Source organism: Macrobrachium nipponense, chromosome 39 (assembly GCF_015104395.2).
Source record: "Macrobrachium nipponense isolate FS-2020 chromosome 39, ASM1510439v2, whole genome shotgun sequence".
In the NCBI taxonomy this organism is placed as follows: Eukaryota; Metazoa; Arthropoda; class Malacostraca; order Decapoda; family Palaemonidae; genus Macrobrachium; species Macrobrachium nipponense.
The window spans coordinates 7,591,222-7,596,499 of record NC_061099.1 but is presented as its reverse complement, the minus strand read 5'-3'; the positions used below and the strand labels follow the sequence as shown (position 1 = coordinate 7,596,499).

Here is a 5,278-nt window from a genome sequence, read left to right as displayed (position 1 = left end):
CGCCAATGACTTGAAATACAAGCTTCTAAAAGAATGACGTGTCCATTTGAAAGAAGTAACAGAAGGCAACAGGAAACAGAAAGAAGAGACCAGTAATCAGGTTGCTAATTAATCCAGTGTTGCTGGTTTATGCTTCCTCCTGAAGAATAGTTGTTTCGTTTTGAAAATCCTAACAGTTTTGCAGAAGCAAATAGCAAATGAAACTTTGTAATCGTGGCGAGAAGTTTGTTATTAATTATTTGTTTTATCTACAAAAGTAAAAAAAAAAATGGAGAACATCTAAGCTGAAACGCACAAAGAAGAGTATTATTTACACGAGGGATAAGTAAGTACAGGCTTTTAATTAAGTGGGCGTTTCACAAACTGCAGTTGATCCCGTTCTGCAAGAATAAGCAATTCAAACAAGGGCGGGGGTTGGGTTGGAGTGAATGTATAGTCGGGGTTGAATGTATAGCGAAATTGGATGTGACGCTGATACCGAATCTCTCTCTCTCTCTCTCTCTCTCTCTCTCTCTCTCTCTCTCTCTCTCGATTCGGGACAATAGTAGCGCCGATCAATCGGATTTCCCCCGTTCGACCCGGCTCGTTGTCTGTCGAAATGTCCATCGTTTCACAATGACCGTCGTTGGCAACAGAAGTCTCGTTGAACATACAATTTCATCGTGGTTTGAGCTCCGCTCTTGTGGCATGGGCCGGTAAGTGATTCTGTTCTCTCTCTCTCTCTCTCTCTCTCTCTCTCTCTCTCTCTCTCTCATTTCCGTTATCTCGGTTTCAAATGTCACATGGTCTGGGTTTTATTTGATCTGTGTACCAGTTGCTCTCTCTCTCTCTCTCTCTCTCTCTGGGTTTTAGTAGATTTTTAATCAATTGTTCTCTCTCTCTCTCTCTCTCTCTCTCTCTCTCTCTCTCGTTTCCTTCCCGTAGGGGAGTAGTGCCGTCAGTTCACCTCATACGGTGCAATGTAGGCATTACTTAAGGTTCTTTGCAGCGTCCCTTCGGCCCCTAGCTGCAAGTACTTTAATTCCTTTTACTGTACCTCCGTTCATATGCTCTTTCTTCCATCTTGCTGTCCACCCTCTCCTAAACAATAGTTTCATAGTGCAACTGCTTTGAGGTTTTCCTCCTGTTACACCTTTCCAACCTCATACTGTCAGTTTCGTTTCGAGCGCTAAATGACCTTAGTTGCCCCACTGCTTGGCATAATAGAAAAAAAAAAAAGAATAAAATAAATATATATATATATATATATATATATATCTATATATATATATATATATATACTATAATTGTGTGTGTGTGTGTCTGATCACATCACCGTGATTCATATATACGCATTAAGCTACAAATGTCCTTTAATATCTAATTCGCTCTACCTCAGAATTAATATATTTTATATATGTTGTAACTGAAGGGGAATTTTTTTTTTGTTTTTTTTTTTAATGATAATTTCGTTGGCTCCCCGGGCGCGAACTTTGGAACCACAGAAATCAGGAGATACAGTGAAGCGTCTGTAACCACTCAGTTACCACGAGAGGACATAAGTTAACGCCGCCGCCCTCTCACCTAGGACATTTGTAGCTTAACGTGTATATATCTATATATATATATATATATATATATATATATATATATATATATATATATATATATATATATATATATACTCTCGTTTCCTTTATCTTGGTTTTTCTTAGATCTGTGAATATCACTGGGCAAGTTCGATTGCCTCACGTAGATCAGTTGCTTTCTCTCTCTCTCTCTCTCTCTCTCTCTCTCTCTCTCTCTGTGTGTGTGTGTGTGTGTGTGTTTCACATTAACATTAAGCAGTAAGTAGGCAGTACAGTATGCACCTTAGTATTTCAATCCGGCCGTCAGTTCCATCAGGAGAACCTGGTGATGAAAAACAGTAAAACAGAAATAATAAAAAAAAATGATAAAAAAGGGGGTTGGGGCGAATAAAAAAAAACATTAAAAAGGGGGGTGGGGGCGTCATTGTACACGATCTTGCAAGCAGTCTCTGCCTTCAAAGGAGTCAAAGAATCATCGTCTTCTTTTCCCCCGTTTTTTTTATTAAAGTCGAAACTAATTGCGAGGGAACGAAAGCTTGATTTCCTCACTCTCTCTCTCTCTCTCTCTCTCTCTCTCTCCTCTCTCTCTCTCTCTCCTCTCTCTCAAAAATAGATTGCAAGAATGTTGCAGGAGAGAGCTTTTGAAGCTTCGCTCATTCAAGTTTCTCATTTGTGTTTAAAAGGTGTTTTGGTGCAGGGAGAGAGAGAGAGAGAGAGAGAGAGAGAGAGAGAGAGAGTTGCGTCTCCTTTTTCTTCTGCCTTTCTTACTTAGTTCTATTAAACTTCGCCCGCCCGTTTTTAGTTCCTAACAGATGTAAATAAGAATTATTTTAAAGTTTCTGGGAGGACGCCTGTTTTCTGTGGCTCGAGTCTCGCCGTCAGTTTCGTGTCTCTTCATCGTAATTTTGACGGGTTCATTCATAGGACCTTCTTTCTGTTTTCTTTCCTTCCGTCCCTTCTTTCTTCCTCTTCTTCTTCTTCGTAATGTTGTTGGGTTCATTCATAGTCTTAGGACACTCTCTCTCTCTCTCTCTCTCTCTCTCTCTCTCTCTCTCTCTCTTTCTTTCTTTATTCCTTTCTTCTTCATCATCTTCTTAATGTTGATGGGTTCATTCATAGTCATAGGACACTCTCTCTCTCTCTCTCTCTCTCTCTCTCTCTCTCTCTCTCTCTCTCTCTCTCTTCTTCTTCTTCTTAATGTGGATGGGGCATTCATAGTCATAGGACTCTCTCTCTCTCTCTCTCTCTCTCTCTCTCTCTCTCTCTCTTTCTTCTAAATAGATGCAATTTATCTCCCAGGACCAGAGTCGTTGAGATAGCAAAAATATTCCTATGTTAGGTATTGCTTCCCCAGAAACCGTCCGAGTATGGAAACATACCGTTTGTTGTTTGTGAGTGTGTGTGTGTGTGTGTGTGTGTGAGTGTCATTATTCCTCACATTTTGTTTTATTTGATTCCAACAGGCTCTCGTTGCAAATTAAATTGTGATGATGAGTTGATTGGACTCGAGAAATACCACTGTGACGTATATGGACTGGTACCGCAGTTAAATTATTACATACCTGTGATGATAATCAGACTTAAATTCCATGAACGATTTTATCGTATGTAGTATTTAATTACCGTCTGATGTTAACTCATGGAATTCGTATCTAAAAATAATCCAGTGTAAAAGATTTATTGATACGTTCGTCCTTCAAAGAATCAAAACGTTCGGTGTTCATTGTATCCCTAACCTCTCGATTTCCTCCTGCTACCTTGTATACCCACCTCCCCCGCCCCCACCCAAGGCTCAACATCCCCAATTTTCACAAGTCGCCATGTTCCACTTCCATTTTGAAGCGTTTCATATTTCCCTTTCTGTCGTTAGGATGCTCCGTGTCCCCGTATAAAGCCTGATTTGTCACTAGAAAGTGACCTCGGCCTAACACCTATATATCTTTTATATGAATAAGTTGCCAACTGCCGCCACTTGCTGTAATCAAACAAGTTCCCAGAGTAAACTCTTGCCATTCAAAATCTATAAGTATTGTTTGGTAGGGAAACTCACTGGCAACATATCACACATACCTCTGGTGTATAATGTATAAGAAAAGCAATTAAATCTGACTTTTCTGTATGAGGCTGACAGCGCCTGTCTGTATGAGTAGTTATTATCTGCAACTGAAACGTTAATCGTACTTTTATGGAGATTTATGATTTAACCACACTCTTATATCAAAACATTATTGCATTCGTGTTTTTTTGTGTCCGAGTTTTGGATAGATAGATTAACCTACAGAAATGACCACTCAAGCAAAACAGAGATCAAAATCAGGCCGGAAACAATCTTGATTGATAAACGAGATAAAAATTTGAGAAGATGAAAAATGCATTTCGTTACACTTTTGACTTGAACGTTAATTAGGGTTGATAGACAGACTTTATACGCGAACCGAATTGGAATACTTACGGCGCAGCATATCTCGGGAATCCGTAATAGCGAAGTTCTACGGTTTATCAATTACAACGTGGCACTTTTGACGGTGAGAGATCATATTCCATTTACTTTTGATGCAGGCGGACTGACACTTAATGAACGGATAATCCCCGTCTCGCATGAAGTTATGCAGTTTCGAAAAGCGGACAGATTTACTACCTGGATTACGGATAAACGTCATCTGTGATGCTTTCCCATTTCAAGACGATGTTAGAGGGGATAGGGAAACGACAGTGAACGCCGACTAAAATTGGGTGATGGAAAATAGATCATGTTCCGTTTTACGATTTGATCTGTTTTTCAACTCACCCGAAATGGAATTGTGAGCAGGAGATGAGTCAGCGGATTTAGGGTATTAAGTGAAAGTTGGAACGTCATGATATAGATCTGCTTTTTGCAGTCATAATGCAGATGTAGGTGATGAATAATATTAGTTATTTAGGACTAGTTTAGATATTACCTCTAGCATGTGTTCATGTGTTCCTAAAACATAGTTAACATTGTTTATGTGTAGTGGCGTCACTTACTGTTAATTTAAACTACTGAAACAAAGTAATATAAACGATGTCAATCTTTAACAGAAATATAACCAATGCTTAGTGCTAATTAGAAGTGCCAGAACTGTGTACCACTGTGAAAATTTAATAAACCACCAAGATAACTGGATAATTCAGTGCAGTGACATATAAAACTCTCTCTCTCTCTCTCTCTCTCTCTCTCTCTCCTCCGGCCGTAAACTGTCTCTGTTTTGTTGTGTTCGTATAATAAATATTTTTCATTACCTTCCGAGGCCTTCAAAATGAACGATACGCCTTTAAGAGGCAGTACTGTAGCCGCTCAAGTTATTAAGTTTTAGTGTTTTTCTTTATTAAAATACCTGAAAGCAAGATTTTGGTCTTCATCGCTGCTGAGAATACTTTGCATTGCAAAAGCATTCAAACTATACTCTGTTTTTTTCCATCTGTCCATCCGCCTGTGGTGTTTTTGTATGGTAACACTGCGTCCCGGACTTTAGTTAGTTACATTCAGCTTACATTCAACGATTATAATGATATCCTATTTCGAATATTAACGGTGTAATTCGCATACAGTAAATTATTAAAACACTTTTCAGTTGCAAATGTACACCCAGATATCCTTTTATTTACCTAAAACTTATACATACCGTAACTATCTAAAGCCCGGGACGCAGTGTTACCATACAAAAACACCACAGGCGGATGGACAGATG

General features: G+C 39.0%; 2 protein-coding genes across 4 annotated transcripts in view; one reads left to right on the top strand and one right to left on the bottom strand.

The window, feature by feature from the left end:
- The window catches only part of LOC135210092 (gastrula zinc finger protein XlCGF26.1-like), a 798,432-nt gene that overhangs the window by 598,407 nt on the left and 194,747 nt on the right, over positions 1 to 5,278 (top strand). The gene's annotated exons all lie outside the window — the stretch shown is intronic.
- LOC135210094 (carbonic anhydrase-related protein 10-like) overlaps positions 1 to 5,278 on the bottom strand; it is a 221,850-nt gene that overhangs the window by 49,881 nt on the left and 166,691 nt on the right. The window lies entirely within an intron of this gene.